Source organism: Eulemur rufifrons, chromosome 18, assembly GCF_041146395.1.
Source record: "Eulemur rufifrons isolate Redbay chromosome 18, OSU_ERuf_1, whole genome shotgun sequence".
NCBI lineage: Eukaryota > Metazoa > Chordata > Mammalia > Primates > Lemuridae > Eulemur > Eulemur rufifrons.
Genome location: NC_091000.1, coordinates 12,831,149 through 12,852,940, shown reverse-complemented (window position 1 = coordinate 12,852,940; position 21,792 = coordinate 12,831,149). Strand labels below are relative to the sequence as shown.

Sequence of the window (21,792 nt, the reverse complement as noted above, 5' to 3'; positions counted from 1 at the left end):
TAGGCCAATTAATAATGCTACAATGGCCTCTAAGTGTTCAAGTGAAAGGAAGAGGAACACATCTCTCGCTTTAAATCAAAAGCCGGAAATGATTAAGCTTAGTGAGGAAGGCATGTCTAAAACTGAGATAGGCTGAAAGCTATTAATAGACTTCTTTCACCAAAGAAAAATGCAAAGTTCTTGAAGGAAATGAGAAATGCTACTCCAGTGAACACATGAATGATAAGAAAGCAAAGCAGCCTTATTGCTATTGTGGAGAGAGTTTGAGTGGTCTGGATAGAAGATCAAACCAGCTACAACATTCCTTTAAGCCAAAGCCTAATCCAGAGCAAGGCTCTAACCCTCTTCAATTCTATGGTGGCTGAGGGAGGTGAGGAAGCTGCAGAAGAAAAGGTTGAAGCTAGTGGAGGTTGCTTCATGAGGTTTAAAGAAAGCAGCAGTTTATGAAGAACAGGAATTGCTAGTAGGAAGATGTATGCTCTCTTTGATTCTAACTGATGCTATTCGCTTCTGTGACTATGCTTGCTTTTAGTTGTTTGATAAATACAGTTAATCAGAATGAAAAACAGGGATAAGAGCAAAGGTAACTCCATGATAGGCTAGGCTTCCTGGATGTGAGAAGCCTAGTTCTGCTTCTGTATATATGGCTTGCTGGCTTGGTGCTTAGCGTAAGTGGAGCCATGCCAGGCTTCACTAAAGTAAAGGAAAACAAGGCCCCGGGGAGGTAACCGCAAGTTACTTCCTGATAAAGGGCTGGAGAGTCCAGGGGCCCTCCAACCAACCAAGTAGATAAGAAGAGCAAGACATGATCAGCGCATGAACGGCTTGTGCAGGGCGTGTGTTCCCAGTATCGCTTGTAACCAAAAACTAGACGGTATGCAACAACAGCCCCCCTCCCCGTCGGAGACCCTCCTCTTCCCCTGGATGACGTTAACTGCAACTGGCGCCGGCGCGAAAAGCCCGAAGCTTAGAGTCAACAAACCAGGAGCCAACGCGATCAGCCACTTTTAAAAAAGGACAAGTAAACTAAAGGGGGATGAAGAGCAGACTAGTGTGTCGTGTGCAGACTAGTGTGTCGTGTGCAGACTAACATGTCATGTGAAAACTAGCATACAGAAAAGTACAAAAGCTTAACCTTTACCCCAGGGCGGGGTCCTAGTTCGTGGAGAGGCCACTGCATTGGTGCTCTGGAATTTGGACCCTAGCTCGGGCCAACCAATAAACTCCTTTGCCTTTTTGCAGCCTCAGTGACTCTGCCTCTCTGTTCCTGGGGCCAAGGGGAACCGGATCTAACATTTATATAACATAGAAGTGCAAGGCGAAGCAGCAAGTGCTGATACAGACAATGCAGCAGGTTATCCGGAAGATCTAGCTAAGATAATTGTTGAAGGAGGCTACACTAAACAACGAATTTTCTTTCTTTCTTTTTTCAAAATTTTTTTGTAGAGACAAGGTCTTGCTATGATGCTCAGGCTAGTCTTGACTTCCTGGCCTCAAGTGATCCTCCTGCCTCAGCCTCCCAAAGTGCTGGGATTAAAGGCATGAGCCACCAAACCCAGCCAACAACAGATTTTCAGTGGAGATGAATCAACCTTCTATTGGAGGAAGATACATCCAGCGCTTTCAAACATGGAGAGGAGAAGTCAAGGCCTGGCTTCAAAGGATCGGACAACTTGCTTGTTAGGGGCTAATGCAGCTAGTGAAGCCAGTGCTCACTGACCATTCCTAAAATCCTAGAGCCCTTAAGAATTAGGCTAAATCTACTCTGCTTGTGCTCTATACATGGAACAACTAAGCCTGGATGACAGCACATCTGTTTATAGCATGGTTTACTGAACATTTTAAGCCCACTGTTCAGACCTTCTGCTCAGAACAAAGATTCCTTTTGAAATACCACTGTTCATTGACAGTGTACCTGGTCACCCAAGAGCTCTGATGGAGATGTACAGAAGATTAATGCTGTTTTCATGCCTGATAACATAATATCTATTCTGAAGACCATAGATCAAGGAGTGAAATTTCAATTTTGAAGCCCTATTACTTAAGAAATATATTTCAGAGGGCTATAGCTGCCATAGATGTGATTCCTCTGATGAATCTGAGCAAAGTAAATTGAAAATCTTCTGGAAAGGATTTACCATTCTGGGTGCCATTAAGAACATTTGTAATTCATGGGAGGAGGTCAAAATATCAACATTAACAGGAGTTCGGAAGAAGTTGAATCCAACTCTCAGGGATGATTTGGGGCTCAAGATTTCACTGGAAGAAGTAACTGTGGTAGAAATAGCAAGAGAACTAGAATTAGAAGTGGATCCTGACTATGTGATGGAATTGCTACAATCTCATGATAAAAGTTTAAGGGATGAAGAGTTGCTTCTTATGGATGAGCTAAGAAAATGATTTGTGGAGATGGAATCTGATGCTGTGAACATTGCTGAAATGACAACAAAGGATTTAGAATAGTCTATAAATTTAGTTGATAAAGCAGCGGCAGGGGAAAGGATTGAGTCCAATTTTGAAAGATGTACTGTTGGTAAAATGCTATCAAAACATTGCATGCTACAGAGAAAATCTTTCGTGAAAAGAAGAGTCGATTGATGTTGCAAACTTGTTGTCTTATTTTAAGAACTTGCCACAGCCACCCCAACCCTCAGCAGCCACCACCCTGGTCGGTCAGCAGCCATCAGCATCAGGGCTAGATCCTCCTCCAGCAAAAAGATTACGACTCTCTGAAGGCTCAGATGAACACTAGCATATTTTAGCAATAAAGTATTTTTTAATTAAGGTATGTACGTTTTTAAAGAGATAATGCTATTGCACACTTACTAGACAACAGTATGAACATAACCTTTATATGCACTGGGAAACCAAAAAATTTATGACTTACTTTATTTTGATATTTGCTTTAATGCAGTGGTATAGAACTGAACTTACAATACTCCAAATAGGCCTGAACCCCTGGAAGCAGAGCCCGAGTAAGTATGTGAGTGTGTGTGGTTTATCCAGGACGTGATCTCAAGAAGCAAGAGTGTGAAAGTAGGCAGAGTGGGACAGGCAGGACGGAAAAGCCCAAATGAGGTTGTTGCAATAGGCTTGTTTCTGCTGGGACCTTATAAGAGGCTCTCAAAAGCCATCTGGAACTGTCCACCGGAAACAATGGGAGGCTTGAGCATTTGCCACCGGCTCCTGTCCGGCACTGGTTGAGGACCTACCCTGAGGCTATTAACTTCCAAGGATTTCTGGGCTGTATTTGTGTCCAGGCAAATCCCTGAAATGTTGGAGATGGCCCCGGGGGGAAAGTTGAGCATGAGTTTTAGATGCGATGCGGGCAGTACAAGGGAAGTCTGAGCTTCTGTGGATGGAACTGCCCACGGTGGCTGCGGCTGAAACGAAAGGTGCGCTGAGAAGACACGACGCAGGCACCACTGGGCCGAACTGTTGCACCCATCAACCACAGCAAAAGGACCCCTGCCCTGGAGCCTGTGCTTGAGAAGGTGCCCCTCAGCCCTTCACTGACTGTCCCCCTTCCCACCTGGAGCTTTACCCCTCTTCTAGATCACACTCTGGGCACTCAGGACCCCGTCCAAATGTTCCCGGGCCTGCGTGGCCTCTTTCCCGGGTCCATCCTCAAAGGCCAGACTGCACTTGCCCACAGGGTGCCCAGAGCGCTGCTACCTGAAGAGGGTGAGAATGTGCAGATGGTGCTTGCACGGGGCCTGGGATGGCCACCCAGGGGTCCTCAAAACCCCTCACGTCAGGGCTGCAATGAAAGGGAGGGGGTTGGCCTGGGCCTGGGGACTGGCTCTCCCTCTGTCACCGCATCCCTGTACAGAGAGCCAAAGGGTCTGAGAATCCTAAATTCGACTTTGACCTTGTAGGTTAGTATGGAGATATATTTGTCAGAGTAGACAAAACATATTTTATCTAACTACTTGTTAGCTTGATTTATAACTTATAATTACAGAGACACACTGCAAATGTGGGCTGGAAATTCTATCATGTTCTGATTTTTGTGGCCTTGAACTAAGAAAAAGGGACCTTGGAAAATAGGTTTCATATGCTTGGATGGTTTCATAGAATTCCCAAGTTTAGCTTCTGTGATGATTCATGATTGTTACTGAAATGAAGTTCGTATTCTCTTTAAAAATCAAGGGATATTATTTAGGTCAGCAATTAGAAGGCACTAGACTCAAAGTTTCTGTGAACCAGAGGATATGAATGACTAGAGGCAGAAGAATTACCACCTGAGGGTGGAATCTCAGGATGTCATCAATGAAATTCTTCCTGCTGATTCAGTGAGGCTGCAGGAGGGGCCGGGGAGCTCCAGGAGGAATCATACCTGGGCAGCAAGGCAGGGGGAGCACGGCAGAGAAACAGGCCCTTGCTTTGTTAACTGTTAAAATTGCTACACAATGATTGTACATGATTTCTGGAGTACGTGATATTTTGATATGTGTATATAGAGTGTAGTGATCTAATCAGGGTACTCTGTGTATCCATCACCCCAAACACTTATGATTTCTTCATGTTGGGAACATTCCAAATTTTTCTTCTAGCTATTTTGAAATGCACAATATATTATTGTTTACTATCGTCACTCTACAGTGCTATCGAACACTAGAACTTAATTCCTTCTCTCTAACTGTACTTTTGTACCCTTTAACCAACCCCTGAAAGGGGCCCCTTTTAAGGCAAGATGAATCTTACCAGAGGGGAAGAAATTTTAGGAGGAAAAAAAAGGGGAGGCCATGGGCTTAGAGTGGGGACTGCTGAGATTGAACAGCAAAGAAAAGAAGCAGTTTAGCCAGGTGACACTCCGTCTCAGTGCCATTTCCTTTCACAGCCACAGTGGCTGGTATTCTTTTGAGAAGCTTGAGATGAAGTAGGAATCTTTCTTTGAGTCATATGTGATGATTGTTCTTATTAAATAGTAGCTGATAATTATTGAGTGCTCACTGTAGGACAAGCTTTCTTCAAAGGCCTTTATACATGTTTCTCCAACCCTGGCTTTAGACATTCTTATTATCTCTACTTTGTAGCTGAGGGAACCGGAGCAGAGACAGAGTGGCTAAGTGCCTTGACCGTAGTAGTCTGATAGCAAATAAATGATGGGCCCCACATGCAAATCCAGGCAGTATCCTTCTATTATATGAAGTTCAATGTTTTCCTGTTTTCATCTTGTGATGAATATACCTATTTTCAAAAGGGTTTTGAAGCTACTTTAAAACTCTTTTTTAAATTTTAATATTTCGGAGCTTAGCTGTTCAATAAGGGGTGAGAGCATTCAACTAGCATTTGGTGAGGCCCCACAGTCCCCACGGGGGGATACTGAAGGACGATATGGCAATGACTAGGTGAGAGCTAATTTACACCTAAATCGCCCAGCAGATTCTAGCACAAGGCAGAAAGCAGCAAGTGTCCCAAAAGAAGACATACAAAGCGCTACAGGAACTTGAAAGTGGGGATGATTATATCTTGGGGTTGCAGGAGGATCAGGCGAGTTTCGAGGAGACGTCGCATTGCTCCCAGGCTGGCTCCTGAAACAGAGAGAGGGTTTTGACAGTTGGAGATTGAATTTTGCGTTCCTGACCATGTCAACAGATTGTACTCACCTGTGTTTTTATGTCGACCTAGATTTATTTTTAGTACATTTTTAGAGAGTAATTATTGAGCATCTAGTGTGTATGGTGTGCTGAGCTAGGCACCAGGGGTGCAGGGAATGTATGACACAGTCTCTGCCCTCAAGTAATTTACACTCTAATACAGGAAATAAATATGTATATAAATATAATATAGTGTGATAGGCATATGCAACAAGTAATCATCATTTGCTGTAAATCTATTTTATAGAATTTTAAACTTTAAGAATATGTCTACACTCCTCCCCCCAAAAATCCATTACATAATCTTAAAGGGATTTTCAGTTTGTAATCTTCATATAAACTGCAATAGCATCTGCTGGTGAAATACTGTTTTGTATCTATTAGAATAGTCCAATGTCCAATGACACATTACAGATATTCTACAACAGGTTGATTTTAGTAAATTTCCATGGTTTCAAGGTGTCGTCACTTAAATACCAGGATGAGTGCTTGTCATACCAAGGGTCCACCTCTCCCCACTCAAGGTGTTCCCACTGCCACCACTTCTGCCCAGGTGGCAGCATCTCAGTCCCCTGCTGGTCACACAGGGTCTGGCGTCCTCCACTGGTGAAGCCACCTTACTCCTGGTTCTGGGCTTCCTCCGGAGAGGGCAGCTCGTGTGCGTGTCCTGAGCCCTCAATCCATGCGCAGGAGGAGTCTGAGCAGAAGGCAGCTGGCCCCTCTGGGCCAGGTTGGGGACTTAACCAGCCATAAGCTCACCTCAGGCTGGGCTTCCTGCCCTCGGTGGAAATACTCATACTTCTCATCTGCCCAGGAGACTGGCAAGGTAATAAAGACGATAAGGCCCTGGGAGGCAATGAGAAAATTATCTAGAGGTCCTCAGAGGCACACAATACTGTTCACTTTCCCGCCTCCTTGCATCTCAGGCGGAACTGTGTGTCTGTGAAGCTGCAAACAGTCCAGGCACTGGGAGCCGCCTACACTTCTCCAAGGCCAGTGCAGGGCTGGGAGAGTCTGGTCTCAGCACGGATGACTGGGAGATAAGCAGTGAAGGGACAGATCCTAGGGGAGACATGTATTTGATGAATGTCTGCGCCTTCCTGGGAGGAAGTTCAGTGGTCCAGCCCCGTGAGGAGGCCTTGCTCTGGCCTGAGCCCTCTGGAGGGCAAGGTTTCCCCTGTGGAATCTCCTGAAGAGTTGGTAGGCAGGTGCGAGTTTCTGCCTTAAACTTTCACACCTAGAGAAACTTCCCCTGCTCAGTAAACTAACTTGAATTTAAGCTTGAATTTCTTAGGAGAACAGGTTGCAAAGGGCAAATGCTGCTCCAGAGGCCAAAGTGCCCAACAGTCTAAAACGAGCTGGCAATGTCACTTAGTTCATGTATTAATACAAGTAAATTTCAGGAAGGGGTCAAACCCTTGTTAAAAGATAAACTGAAGCAATTAAAATTTATAGAGTTTATTTGAGCAAACAGCAACTCATGAATCGGGCAGCTCTAAGTTGAAAGTGGTTCAAGGATCCCCTGGAGCAGTTTGAACGGCAGGCTTTTGTAGGCGAATGGAAGTGGAGTGCAGCAATTATCTGATTGGTTAGTGTTTGAGCATCCGCCTTATTTGAACTATCCTGGTGGAAATTCCCTCATTATATAACTAATACTCAGTTGGCCACTTGTGACTGGCTAAGCTTACATGTCGTTCTGCTCACATAGGAGCCCAGAACATGGGAGCTATCACAGCGTGATGGCCTTCCCTGAAGTTATTTTAACACCTCTCAGGTGTCAGGATAAGCCAGGGTCTTCCACCAGAGCGTTCTTAACACCTCATTTCCCTCAACAAAGTGAAGCTGCCCTTTTTGCCTCTGTGGGCAACCTTCTCAGCAAGGGCTTTCCTAATATCCCTCCCTAATGTTACCTTATCTCACCTTCATCTCTATACCCTGTTTACATTTGTGTCTTGCACCCAACCCCTGCACTACTTAGGCAATTCGAAGAGAAGACGTCCAGGACTGATTGGTGGATAACTGTCGGTATATTGAACCCCCACCGTTTGTATCCGGAACGTTCATGATTACCTTAGTTTTCCCTCCCAACTGTGCAGTTACTCCACTTTGAAATACATTTACCTCTGACAGAAGCTTAGCACCTTAAGGGACCTGGTACAGTGGTTCATATGAGGCATGAGACATGATATATTTAAAATTAAAAACTAAAAGCTTTCTGACACCCAAAATGGGCAAGAAAAGAAAAAATAAGTAAATCAGGCATTATCAGAATTAACAACTTTTGTGCATTACAGGACACCATCAGCAGAGTGAAAAGGCCACCTGCAGAATGGGAGAAAATGTTTCAAATAATACATTTGATAAGGTATAAATATCCAGAACATATAAAGAATTCCTACAACTCAACAACAACAACAACAAAAAACCCAATTTAAAAATGGGCAAAGGACCCGAATAGACATTTTTCCAAAGAAGATACAAAAATGGCCAACAAGCACATGAAAAGATGCTCAACAGCATGAAGAAAATACAAACCAAAACCACAATGAGACATCACTTCACACCCATTAGGATGGCTAGTAAAGACCCAGAAGGTTGGCCGGGCGCGGTGGCTCACGCCTGTAATCCTAGCACTCTGGGAGGCCGAGGCGGGTGGATCGCTCGAGGTCAGGAGTTCGAGACCAGCCTGAGCAAGAGCGAGACCCCGTCTCTACTAAAAAAATAGAAAGACATTATATGGACAACTAAAAATCTATATAGAAAAAATTAGCCGGGCATAGTGGCGCATGCCTGTAGTCCCAGCTACTCGGGAGGCTGAGGCAGTAGGATCGCTTAAGCCGAGGAGTCTGAGGTTGCTGTGAGCTAAGCTGACGCCACGGCACTCACTCTAGCCTGGGCAACAAAGTGAGACTCTGTCTCAACAAAAAAAAAAAAAAAAAAAAAAAAAAAAAAAAGACCCAGAAGGTAATAAGGGTTGGTGAGGACAAGGCCCAACTGGAAGTCTGGTGTGTTTCTGGTCAGAGCATACAACGGTACGGCCACTGTGGAAAACGGTGTGGTAGGTCCTCAAAAAGTGGAACATAGAATTACCATAGGAGCCCGCAATTCTGCTTAAGGGGAAACACCCACCAGAATTGAAAGCAGGGACTCTTTCATATATAAGGGAAATAAAGGAAATTCTGACCTATGCTATAATGGGGATGAACCCTGACATTCTGCTAAGTGAAAGAAGCCAGACACAAAAAGACAAACACTGCACAGTGCCACTTCTGTGAGGTCCCTAGCGTGGTCACACTCACAGAGACAGAAAGTGGAACGGTGGTAACCAGGGGCTGGGGGAGAGAGGAGGGAGGAATTGCTGTCTAACGGCTTCAGAGCTTCGGTTTGGGAAGTTGAAAAGGTTCTGGAGATGGATGGAAACGAGGTCCCCACCACACCGTGGTTATACTGAGTGACACAACTATAAACTCAAAGATATCTGGTTACCGTGATAAATTTTATGCTATGTACATTTTACCACAGTAAAAAACTAAAAGCTTTTAAGCAATTAATTAAAATCAAATAAAAATTAATTCAATCTATTTTAAAATTAAAGCTAAAATGAATCCTCCCTCGGTCCCCATGTGTCTACGCCAGCAGTGCTGTTTGTCCTCTGATCTTTCTACCTGCCGTCAGTATCCATCTGTGGCCTTTTGGCTAGTTCATAAAAACAAACTTGGATGAGCACATTTCTTCGAATTCTCTTCCTCTATCCCACCAGCTACATTCTACATCCTACAACCTGCAGACCATACTCGACAGAGTCGTCACTCAAGTCCCTCTAGTACCTGGGTTTTTATACATTCCCTCCTGACGCTCTGGGCTCTGTGTGCCGTCTGACACCTTGGTGTAGGTCACTCTTTGCAGATGACCCTGGAATAGGAGAACATTGGGCAGCCCAGCCATGTCCATCCATTCCTATTGGTAACGTTAACAAATGTTTTGTGCCTTAGGACTTTAAAGAGGGAGAATTTTATTTCATTTATCAGCGGAACCAGCATTATAACAGCTTAGGAAGAGTTTGTAATTGTTTGGGGTTAAAGTAGAGACAACATGAAACAATTAATGAAAAACTTTCACAAAACCTGGCCTATTTCCAACAGCTTAGCTATGTGAGAATAACTTTTATATGATGACAAACTCTAAAAATAAAACTGTTTTTAAGTTAAAGCTGGTTTTCCAGTTTCTCTTTCAAACTTTATCCCAAGAACTGAAATGCTTTTCAGTAAAATGCAATTACAGGCTTTTCAACAATAAGGTTAAATAATCATTATATGTTTTCTGGTGACGTATTTATTTATCTTTACAATGATAGCTATAAAGTGATTGTCAATAGTATTACTGCAATTCGATTTCTAATAGAATGAGTTTTACATGTATGCGTTAGTCAGTGCTATGGTATTCCTAATAATACTAGAATTTATTTTGCGCTCTATAATGACAATACCAGTAAACTGTATTCTCAGCAATGTTTCAGACTATTAATAGTTATCTATGTTTTTAAAATATGGCATTATAGTACACCCTCAATCATACCATTATAAGTTCATGTCTTCGAAATTTATGTAAATAGCTATCATATAAACATCGTTCTCTAGAAATGAGACTTTTTATTTCTGTCGGAGCAGAGCCCAGTTTCTTCGATTAAAACTGTGATTCCCAAACCCTGTGCCGAAGCTCCTGGGGGGACACAGCAAACTTGTGGAGGCACCGTGGGGTATGTTACATTTTTGAGGGAGACAGGCATCTGCTGGACACCAGCAAGCAGGAAAGTTAGGGAATCTCTGGATTAGAAAGATTAGTGGATAGGAAATATAAAACTGTTGAGAATTCCTTATTTAGTGTAGCCCTTTCATTTTATAGATGAGAAAACTGAGGTCCAACAAGGACAAAATCTCAAAACCAGCGAGGCCTAAATACCCAGGCCTCCCGCTCCCCTGCAGGGCTGTCGGTACAAAGAGCCCATGAATTTGGTAGTCTGTTGAGGTTCCTTCTTAGGCTGCTCCTCTCTGTCTCTCAGCTTCGTCATCAGTGACTCCAAGCTCTGTGGCCTTGGCCCAACCACATGCCAGCTGAGCCGCTCACGCCAAGTTGCCCTCCAAGAACCTGAGTTTCCTAGTGGGGATGATGGTAATAGCTAATAATAGGTAAAAACTGAATTGTTTCAAGAATCAGTAGAAATAATATACTTGAAACAGCCTCATGAACTACCAAGTGCATTATAAATCATCAGTTTTTGTTAAATGGTGTTAAAATACCTACTATGGGCCAAGTACAGGGGAGATGAGAAAAAAACAAAATCACCCCTGCATTTGAGAGGCTTAGCTCTCCTGGAGCAGAGAAATGTAAACAATTAGAGGGAATGACCATGTGTAACGTAAGTGGGGAAGGAGGTCTGCTCAAGAGGTCGGGACGCCCTTGCAGAAGAGCCAAGGCTCTACGTCTGACTTGGAGGATGAGGAGGTGATGGGGAGGGACGTGGGGAGGAGGGTGCAGGGAGGAGCATTCCAGAAAGTGGAGGCAGCCCAGATGAAGGGAAGAGAGGTAAAGGGCAGATGCCTCCAAGAAATGGCATGTCATTCCAAGTGGCTGGGGGGAGAAGGGGAGGGAACAGGAGATGGAAGGTCACACATGGGAGACTAAATGTGTACGTTGGGTCCTGCTCATAAAGGAAGTGCTATTGCTTTCAAAGGAGTGGACATTACCCTTGGGGACTGTCAAAGGGTTTCAGCAGAGAAGGGACACAGCCTGATGTGTCAATTTGAACAGCACTCTATCTTTTTATTTTTTTTAATCCTTTACAAATAAGGAAACTTTGTTAAGAATCATGGAGCTATGTCTGTATGCTTCCTCCTGCATGGCAATTTATGACAATGAGAAACACAGTGCTTGATAAAGATTTTAATCATTATTTGTATTGTGTGGTGGTGAGGGGGTTCGTAAAAGAGAGAGAGGGAATATTCCTGGTTATTAATTTTTTAAAAATTTTGTTTCTTTCTAAATTATTATTATTACTTTAGAAACAGGGGTCTTGCTATGTTGCCCAGGCTGGCCTCCAACTCCTGGGCTCAAGCAATCCTCCTGCCTCAACCTCCCGAGTAGCTGGGACTATAGGCTCAAGCCACTGTGCCTGGCTTGGATTTTGGTGTTTACTATGGATATTTTCAAGCATATGTAAAATTTGACAAAACCATAATGCATCCTTATGTTCCCCTCTTCCACTCCCAACAGCAAACATCATCTCATCTTTACATTGTATTTATTTATTTCGGAGACGAGGTCTCTCTCTCTGTTGCCCAGGCTGAAGTGCACTGATACGATCATAGCTCACTGCACCCTTAAACTCCCAGGCTCAAGCGATCCTTCTGCCTCAGCCTCTCCAGTTGCTGAGACTACAGGTGTGCACCACCATGGCTGGCTAATTAAAAAAATCTTTTTTTTGTAGAGACAGGGTCTTGCTATGTTGCCCAGGCTGGTCTTGAACTCTTGGGCTCAAGGGATTTTCCCGCCTCAGCCTCCCCAAATGCTGGGATTACAGGCGTGAGCCACCTCGCCTGGGCCTGGTCTTTACATTTTAAACTATAAGAATAAAGGTGTCCTCAGCAATGCTCTAGGATTAGAAAAGATAAAGTCTCTTAGGCAATTCCCTGGTAATCAGATAAAATAAACTCTGTACTTCTCAGGTAATCACATGGCCACCACCTGCTGGCAAGCAGCCCCACCTGGGACTCCTTCCTAATGTGCTGCACTTGCCCCGAGCCGGGCAGAGCCGGGCTTCCAGAGCCTACAGAAACACAGGGCGTCACTGACTTCCTCAGAAATGCTCTTGAGTTTTCCATCCTGATCTTTCACATTGTTGCCTCCTCGCCACACTGCACATTTGCCCTGGACAGGGGTGAATAACGGTGGGTGAGCTCAGGCCTCAGATTCCTTGGGAGGAAGCAGGGTTCAAACCAGACAGAGAGGAGGCAGCTGCTCTCCCAGTTCCAGGTGCCACCGGCAGAGACCTGGCACCCAGCGCCTCACTTGCTCCTTCTGGGCAGGCAGGCCGGACGGGCCGCCCTCTGCCACCGGACTCCGACTGGGCCGCTCGGCCTCCTGGATTCAAAACTCCACATCCGGGAGTCGCCAGCACAGCTGGGTTACTACTGCGTGTTTATCACACGCCAGGTCCTGTGTTAAGTGCGTCAGTCCTCACGCTTGCCCAGTAAGTGCTATCATCACCTTTACGCAGGCAGGAAACTGAGGCTTATCGAGGTTAAGTAGTTTGTCCCGAGTTACACAAACTGTAAGTGGCAGAGCTGGAATTTGAGCCCGGTCTGACTGATTTCAAAGCCTAATTTCTCACTAAGAGGATGGGAACAAGAGGGGAAAGCTCCGCAGAAAGACCCCGGTGCCCCGACACTGCTATTTGTGTCCAGTGCCACTGTGTGTTTGTCCCAATGCTGAGGGGCTTTAAAACTAGCTGAAGCAGTCTGCGTATACACAGCAATCAGTCTCAGCAGGGTCACCTGAACCGCTTGTCCTCACGCTGTCGTTGGTGTTTGAATAGCTATCAGGTACTTTGGCATTTGTGAGGCATTTCCTCCTGTAGAACCGAATTAGGTCAAAGTGCTCCTTGAACCCAACATGGAGATTTAAAAGGTGCAGAGCACACACAAAATAAGACGCTGTCTACTGATAATCCTTCATTGAGGGTTTTCAGTCAAACCTACCTCAAATTCTTCTCTCAACACACTGAGAACTCGCCATGCCTTGGATTGGCCCCAGTCTTGTGCTCGGTGGTGTGCTTGCTGGCGCCGGCTCACGCTGGCTCATGAGAACAGGGCCACACCCCTGCCCCACTCTGCGTTCAGTGCCGTCATGTCACTTGGCCGTGGTGGATGGGCCGAGTATCCCCTGTCTGAAACGCTTGGGGCCAGGAGGGTTCCAGATTTTGGATTTGGGAATATTTGCATATACATGATGAATCATTAGATGTATGTAGGTGAGACTCAAGTCTAAACACAATATTGCTTTACATTTCATATTCGCCTTGTACATATAACCTGAAGGCAATTTTATACAATATTTTTGATAATTTTGTATGTGAAACAAAGTTTTGATTGTGTTTTGACGGCGACCTGTCACATGAGGTCAGCTGTGGCATTTTCCACTTGTGGGGTCACGTCGGTGCTCAAAAGGTTTTGGATTTTGGAGCAATTTGGATTTTGTATTTTCGGATTAGGGATGCTCAACCTGTACTTACACCACGTGTGTTAGTTTCCTAGGGCTACCGTAACAAGGCGCCACAATGTAGGTGATTTAAAACAACAGGAATTTTTTGTCTTATAGTTCTGGAGGCAGAAGTCTGAAATCAAGGTGTCAGCAGCGCCGTGCTCCCTCTGAGCCTCCGGGTAGGATTCCTCTCTGCCTCTTGCTCACTTGTGACAGCGGCCACCAGTCCTTGGACTTCCTTGCTTGTGGACGCATCACTCCAATCCTCTCTCCAGAGGCAGACACTGTTGTTGGTTTCAGGCAGATCCTTCCAGACTCTTTTCAATGCGTTTTCATGCACTAATATTCTTGTTCATACAAATTGTAGTTTTTTTTTTCAGAGACATAAAGCATACCATGCAATGTATTTTATCCCACGGATCAATCCTCCTTCTGCTCACTAGATTGTATGTCCTTGAGAGCTTTTCTTGTTAGATTTAACTTGTTCCCTTTAATTGCTGCAACATATTCCATCCTATAGACGTGTCATGGTTTATGGCATTGTTCTCCTGTTGCTGATTTTTTAGGTTGTTTTCAGTCTTTTATGATTACAACCATGAAGCAATGAAAATCTCTGTACATGCCTCTTTGTGCACACGTGCAAGTGTTTCTCTAGGATGAATAACAAGGAGAAGAATTTCTGAGTTGAAGATATTTATTTATTTAATATCATGGCGAATCTCCTTGGAAACTCAATAAACCCTCCCACCTACAGTGTAGAAAAGTATCCATTTCTCCACATTCTAACCAACATAGAATGTTATATTTTTTTAAAAGTTTGTTCATCTGATAGGTAAAACATGGCATTTTATTGTTGTTTTGGTTTGCATTTTTACTAGTGAGGCTGAGTTTATTGGTAAATTTCAGTGGGTTTTCATGCATACAGAACCCATCAGATTAACAGCCTAATCTTCCGTAGGTTTAAAGCTCAGGCTGTTGAAATAGGATTCCATAAATTTAATAACTGGTGCATTATGGAAATAAAGCTAGTGTTTCATTTGAATTCAGTTTGGTTCTCAGGTTATTAATTTATCTATAGCTATCCTTGATGCTCTTTTAGGAAGGCATATATTATCTTGGGGTTTGAAAAAGTGGGATTGAGTTTTTAAAATAAATTTCTTAACAGAATTTACCCCGCCCCCCAAAAAAGTTGCTGCAAAGTCAAGTATGGAAACAAAAATTAAGTATATCATCTAACACAGTAGTTGGCTTCACTCTCTAATCCAGGGGGACCTTGAATCCTGATTTCCCAGTTCCTGAAGATTATTTTCAATTATGTTAAAGAACACAGTAAAAGCTCTCTTAACTGATGTGACTGACATTGATAGTTGTCTAACCATAAAAGTTAGTAAAAGTGGAGAGGTGAAAAATGGAAACATATATTAAACATTTTAACTGAAAACATACATAAATTTACACCTATTTACCAGTATTTTAAAGGTAGGTCTTTTCTCTTTGTATGGATCTGCTGACTGGATTTCTGTGGAGTCTCTCTTGCATTAATTGCCCCCATATAAATCATCTCCAATTTCCAGTGTTGAAAAGAATTAAAATGTAACTAGGCACAGATAAAAGGATTGAGTAATGTGGTCAAAGTGCTTTGATTTCTTGTATAAAAAAGATACCATGAACTCAAGACATGAATAGTTTAGTGGGAGAAAAGAAAAGTAGACTTAAGTTAGGAGAACTGAGTCCTTAGTATGTTATTCAAAGATCATTTATGTTATCCTGGAAATAATGGTTATTTAACTTCTCTGTGCCTCAGTTTCCCTTTCTGTTAAATTGAAATAATCATTTCCAATGTACTTACTAGCATCATTATGATAATCAGAATATGTATTAGATGATATGCTCTCAAGGGCAGAGACCATGCCCTATTTGTTTTTGTGATTCACAGCAGTTTTGTGGAGACCCTTTTAAAAACAAAAAAGTCATGCGAACGGTTTGACACTTGTCTTTTAAGTATTCCCCGGCTGGGAAAATCAATGCATGCATAAAGAGGGCTCTCAGGCCCCTTGCAGTGGGCCCTCACCTAGTGGTTAGGAGTCGCATTTCTTGGCATTCAGCACACAATCCCTGCCCATAGTACACACTCCGTAAATGTTTGCTGAACTTTCAAAAGCAAAAGGCACCATAGCCATAGTATTTATATTAGACTCACACTTTGCTGTTGTTATAGTCAAAACATGATTTTTTCATGTGAAATTTCTTTTGCATTAGATCATTTATCTGTGACAGAAACTATTCTCTGCAGTTCAGATGCCTGGCTGACAGCTGGGTCAGGGTCGTGGTGCCATTGCTACTAGCAGCATGGCCATGCTTCCATTCAGCTGGAGGAGAGTCATAGCGCTCAGTGATTTTACTCAGCCTTCCCCTCCCTTAGTACAGATAATGAAGAGTTGCCTGTTCCTATTTTATGTATGTATTAGTTATTTATTGTATAATATTAATTATCTTAATATAAGAATTCAATAAATCCAAATAAACCAATGTGATAGTAGAATGGTAATATCAATAATATAAATACCACTAAGAGTCAAATCTTAAATAATTGAAGAAATAAAAATCACAAGCCAGGTACTCTATACTGGTGTGTTAGTCTGTTTTGTGTTAAAGGATTACCTGAGGCAGGGTAATTTATAAAGAGAAGAGGTTTATTTGGCTCATGCTTTGGCAGACTGTACAAGAAGCATGGCGCCAGCATCTACTTCTGGTGAGTGTTACAGGAAGCTTTTACTCCTGGCAGAAGCCAAAGAGGAAGCAGACCTGTCACATGGCAAGAAAAGGCACAGGGGAGAGGGGAGAAAGGTGCTAGGCTCTTTTAAACAATCAGCTCTTGTGTTACCTAATGAAGCGGAGAACTCACTCATTATGTGGGTGGGCACCCAGCCATTCATAAGGATCCGCCCTCATGACCTAAGCACCTCCCATCAGGCCCCACCTCCAAAACTGGGGATTAAATTTCAACATGAGATTTGGAGGGGCCAAACAAAACCTTATCAATTGGACTCCATGTTTGTTTATACCTAAATTTTAGAGCATTCCAGCTTTCTCTTCTCTGAATTTCCTAGGTTTTATCCAACTTTTTTAAGTAATAGCCTTATCCTTTGGCTCCAACTGTAGATTCCTTGATTGCAGATTTAGATTCCCAAGTGGTTGTCTTACCAGAATCCACTCTTCCCCTCCCGACAGGAGCTAATTAATTAGGTTAAAGCACAGTCCCAATAAGACTAATTTAACTATGTTCTATTTAAGTAGTAGGCTTTCTCTCTTGTGAGATCCTTCTATTTAATGTAAAGAAATAAAGGCCTTCTTGTCAAAATTTATTAAGACTTTTTATATGCCACATCATCTTCTACCTCGAAACTTAGAATTGTTTGGAGTCAATGAACATGTTTTTGTAAGAAATTGTATTAGCTTATGAAGTGCATGAGTAATGTTTTTATCTTAAGGTATGAATGGTGATACCAAATGCATTTTCTTTTTTTCTCCTATCTTTGTTTCCAAAAGGGGATAAAGCCAAAAGCAGCTTTTATTTTTTGAGATGGTTGCTATGATTGGTTATCTTATTTTTGCAAAGCATTGATGAAACAACAATAATTAATGTACATTTAATCATTTTACAAACCTAAGGTGAATCATTGTTTATAACTAAAATTCCAGGCACTGGAATTCAGGCACTGATTGAAACATTACCTTTATTAGTCTGCAGGCTAACAAAGATAAAACACATATAACTATTTAAATTAAATTTATTTTCCCTTTTGTTTTTAATTGCCATGTAATAATTGTACATATTTACAGGATACAGAGTGATATTTCAACATGTGTATACAATATATAATGATGAAATCAGGGTGATTAGCATACCCATCACCTCAAACATTTACCATTTCTTTGTGTTGTGAACACTCAAAATCCTCTCTTCTAGCTTTTTGAAAATATACTAAATTATAGTTAACCATATTCACCTACAGTGTTGCAGACCACCAGAACTCATTTCTCCTATCTAGCTGGAATTCTGTCCTTTCACCAATCTCTCCCTATTTTCCCCTTCCTCCTTCCCTTCCCAGCCTCTAATGCCCACAATACTCTCTACTTCCATGAGATCCAAAAATTTTTTAGCTCCCTTATATGAGCAAGAACATGCAGTATTTATCTTTCTGTGCCTGACTTATTTCACTCTATAATGCCCTCCCAGTTCACCCATGTTGCTGTGAATGACAGGATTTTATTATTTTTTATGATTGATTAGTATCCCATTGTGTACATATACCACATTTTCTTTTCTTTTTCTTTACTGGAAATCCCCTTATCTTCTAATAAATCTTTTTTTCTTTTCTTTCTTTTTTTTTTTTTTTTTTTTTTGAGACAAGGTCTCACTCTGTTGTCCAGGCTGGAGTGCAGGGGCCCAATCATAGCTTACTGCCTTATACCACATTTTCCTTATCCAGTCATCTGTTGATGGACATTTAAGTTGATTTCATATCTTGGTTATTGTGAATAGTGCTGCAATAAACATGGGGTGTAAGTATTTCTTTGATGTACTGATTTCCTTTCCTTTCCTTTCCTTTGGATAAGTACCCAGTAGTAGGATTGCGGGATCATGTGGTAGTTTTATTTTTAGCTTTTTGAGAATATTTCATACTGTTTTCCATAATGGCTGTACTAAATTACATTCCCACCAACAGTGTAGAAGAGTTCCCTTTTCTCAGCATCCCTGCCAGCATTTATTATTTTTTGTCTTTTTAATAATGGCCATTCTAACTGGGGTGAGATGATAACTCATTGTGGTTTTGATTTGCATTTTCCTGATGAGTAGGGATGTTGAGCATTTTTTCATATACTTGTTGACCATTTATACGTCGTCTTTTGAGAAATATCTATTCAGATCTTTGGCCCATTTTTAACTGAATTTGTTTTTTTGTTTGTTTGTTTTTGCTATTGTGTTGTTTGAGCTCCAAAACAGTTGTACCCCTGTAATATTCTGAAATTTTAAAAAAAGAATATTTGTTCTCCATCTCCTTACTTTCAGTCTATGTGTGTCTTTACAGGTGAAACAAGTTTCTCATGGACAGCATATAGTTCGGTCTTTTTTTTTTTTTTTTTAAATCTACTCAGCCAATCTATATCTTTGAATTGGGGGATTTGAAGCACGTAAATAAATGAAATTCAATTTGATAGGAGTATAGAATAGGAAACTCAAGCCCCTGGGAAGCCAGAAAGGAACAGGAATTTATCTGATGGTAATGGAATAGTTGAGTGGGAGGGATGAGAATGGTGGGAGAGAGGCATTTAGGGCAGAGTGGGAAGAATGTACAATGACATGGAATTATGGAGCAATATAATTTGTCCAAAGAACTGTTACTAGTTTAGTGCACCTGGGACATAGGAAATGAGGTAGGAATGAGTGGAAGAGCTAGCTGGAGAGGCAGGTAGGTTAGAGACACCCCTGGGCAAGGATGTTATCGAGGACTTGAGATAGTGTAAAGCAGAAAGCATAAATGGGCTAGTGCAATAGTGTAGGCAAGGTTCTGAACTAAGGCAATGGTAGTGGGAAATGAAAAGGGAGGGGGAGTATGAAGAGCTATCTATTTAAGACATGGAATTCATTGAACTTAGTGGATGTGAATTGTAAAAGAGAGAAAGTTGGAACATTTCCTGGATTAATGGATAGCTGGTTTTTATGAATAAAGTCAATCACAGCAAGAAACAAAGGAGTGAAGATAATGACATTGGTCTGATAAGTTGGACAAGTCGGGCAGGCCTGTAGAAATGTGGAGATAGTTGTTCTGAAGGCATGTGGATATACATGCAAGAATATCAGGGTTGCAGATATGGAGTAAGAGTTCATCAACATTTAGCAAAATCTAAAAAAGTAGTTGAAAATCACCCAGGGAAGAGTAAAGAATTGCAAGAGAAGAAAGGCAAGGAGGAAATACTGGGAAGCATAAACATTTTTTCCACTGCAGGCAGGAAGACAAAAATGTACTTTTGGTTTAAAATGATTCAGTTAGCCATCTCCCAAGGTGCTAGTACAATAATAATGAAAGTTCATAGAAAGATAAAAAGTTACTGTAACCTTAGAAGCAAAACATAACAAACCACTATTTGTTAGAATCTGTGAGGAATTTTCCACTTAATACAGAGCATATGGAAATAATTTGCACAAAATTTGGTCATCTACACATGTATTAATCTCTCAAACAAAACTGTGGGTCTAGATAAGAACTGGCTGAAATTTAACAAGAATCTAAGTAAAATTGAGAACAAGAAAAACAACAATAACAACTGAATTTAAAGTTGCATTAGCTGTACACTACAATTTAGCAATTTTATTATTGGATATTTACCCAATAGGATTGAGTGTTTATATTTCCTAAGAATAGGAAAATGTTCATAGTTTTATTCAAAATAACAAAAAGTAGAAACAACCCAAATGCGTATCAAGAGTAGAATGGATAGATGTATTGTGACATATTGCTACAAAGGAATGCTAAAATGCAATGAAAACTAATGAATTACAGACACAAGTAACTACTTGGAAGAATTAGACAAACGTCATGTCTGAAGAAGTGACACTCAAGAGTACGTATTATTTGATTCTATGAAGTTCGAGGACAGGCAAAATTAATCTAAGGTGATAGAGGGCAGAAGAGTGGTATCTTTTGGGACACAAATTAGAAAGGCTTGAAGAAGGCTCTGGGGTGCTAGAAATGTCATATCTTGCTATGTGGGTCAGTTGCCTATAGGTACGTCCTTTACTGTGTATAAGTTACATAGTAATAAAAAAAGTAAAGAGGGGAAAAGTGAGTTATGTAAAGAGTTTTTATGAAAATTGAATTACATTGAAGAAATTCGATTAATCTCATAGAGTATAAGTTTGACAAACTCTCCAAGAATACAGAAAAAAACCATAGAGATTAGTTGCAAAACAAAGAAAAACCATTCCTGAAGATCCCAAAATTAGGAAAAGGGAAGTAAAAATTAAGGCTCTTATAAACAGTTTGAAAAAAAATAAAATCCTGCAGATTGGAAGGCCAATTTTCCATAAAAAAATTAATAAGAAACTCTACCTTTATATATCCTTATAAAATGCCTGCATTTTAAGGATAAAGAAAAGTATCCTGAAAGTACTGACTCAGAAGGAAAAAGAAAAAGGTTTACCTCAAAAGAGTAAAAGACAGGCCTATAGTAATGGAACAAGACTCAAAATGAAAAGAAAGGGGGAGTATGAAGAGTTATTTAAGGCAATATCAGATAAGATACTGTATGTGAAGATTATATAAATACATTTCCTTAAATCTCAAATCTCAGAACATATGACATAATCTTTTTAAGTACTTGAGGATTTAATCCAACAGCCTAAGTGATACCTTGATAAAGAGGGACAGTGACTGTATTAGTTAGGATAAGTTAAACTTCTGTAGTAATTACATTAAAAAATATATAATGGCTCACAGAAATATATTTATAAATTAAATAACATATTCCCAAGTAACCCATAGGTCAAAGAGGAAGTCATAGAAACATTAGAAGACAATTTGAATTGAATGAAACTCAAAACACAGCATATCAAAATTAACAGAATGCCCCAAAGCAGTGCTCAGAGGGAAATTTATAGCATTAAATGCTTATATTAGAAAAGAAGAAAGGTTTTTAATCAATGATCCAAGCTTCCACTTAAAGAAGCAAGAATAAGAAGAATAAATTAAAAGAAAACAAATAGGAAAAAAGAGAGCAGAAATTGATAATAAAAACAGAAAAAAAGAGAGAGAAATCAATTAAACCAAAAAGTGGTTCTTTGAAACAAATCAATACACACTTCCAGCCTGACTGACCAAGGAAAAAAAGAAAAAACAGAAATTACCAAGATCAGGAATAAAATATGGAA

At 41.2% G+C, this 21,792-nt stretch overlaps 1 protein-coding gene across 1 annotated transcript in view; it reads left to right on the top strand.

The window, feature by feature from the left end:
• Nucleotides 1-12,493: 12,493 nt before the first annotated feature.
• Nucleotides 12,494-21,792, top strand: part of IRF2 (interferon regulatory factor 2) — a 142,559-nt gene continuing 133,260 nt past the window's right edge. Inside the window, exon 1 of the mRNA XM_069493170.1 lies at nucleotides 12,494-12,849. The gene's annotated coding sequence lies outside the window, so the exon portion shown is untranslated. The remainder of the gene's footprint in view (nucleotides 12,850-21,792) is intronic.